The sequence below is a fragment of the Frankliniella occidentalis genome, unplaced genomic scaffold (assembly GCF_000697945.3).
Source record: "Frankliniella occidentalis isolate FOCC.00 unplaced genomic scaffold, Focc_3.1 Scaffold255, whole genome shotgun sequence".
Lineage (NCBI taxonomy): Eukaryota > Metazoa > Arthropoda > Insecta > Thysanoptera > Thripidae > Frankliniella > Frankliniella occidentalis.
This window is the reverse complement of record NW_026267381.1, coordinates 33,080-34,133: the sequence shown is the minus strand read 5'-3', so window position 1 is coordinate 34,133 and position 1,054 is coordinate 33,080.

Sequence of the window (1,054 nt, the reverse complement as noted above, 5' to 3'; positions counted from 1 at the left end):
TACACGCCGCCTTAGCAGATAACCATTCCGAAAAAAAATTGAAGGGAGAAATATGAAACAAGTGATTGACCAATTGAGGTTAAAAACAAAAATACCCTGCGGCCCTCAAGATCAAAGGCCCTCCCTGTAAAAGGTGCACTCTAAAAAAAAATAATACAAAAATCTGTAATTTGGATGTGCAGTTTTTTCAGCATCCGTGATACAAAAAATTGTATACTTTCGGATACAAAAACAAATTTGTAATACGGATACAGATATTTGTATCCATCGATACAGAAGAAAATATGTCGATGTTCATACTTCGATATGAAAGAAAAATACTTTTTTCCTGCTGGTTGTCTCATTTTAGGTGTTGCCCACACATGACAAGCAGTTAACTTTTAAGTTGTACCTTACCTAACCGGGAGTTGAACCCTGAACCTTTGGGTTGGAATTCGACGCCTTAGCCCACGCGGCTAAGGCGACTACCTGCGAGCAACTGTGCTCCGACCCGGTGTAATTCTTCCTCATGTCTTGGCTGGCCCCTGAGCCTTTCCCTTAGCTATCAGGCTTTTAGATGGGATTTATATGTGAATACTTTGAAAATTGATTTTATCGTATATGGTGCTAGATTCAGTCTAACTGCTACTCATATCGTGTTCAAATTGAACGTTAAAACCGCAAATTTTTGAACGAACATACAGATTTCTATTTCCATGTTACAGAAATTTGTATCCCGTTTACAGAAATTTGTAATAAGATTACAGAAAATCATAAGATGAGTATAAAATTTTGAATTAAAATCAAAAATTTGTAATGTTTACAGATTTTTATAAGCTATTACAAGATTTTGTATCACCGATGCAAATTTGTGTATCAAAGTGCCCGGATACAGAAAACTGTAACAAATTTGATACAGAAATTTGTAATTTTTCTTAGAGTGTGCCTAAACTGACAGAGCGTTTCGAAGCAAAAGAGGGCTGACTGTGAGGTCATGCTGCCCAAAAGCAAAGAAACCGTTTTGAAGCCATACTAAGGCGTCCTTCTCTCGTCGCAAAACAAAAGATTTATCAAC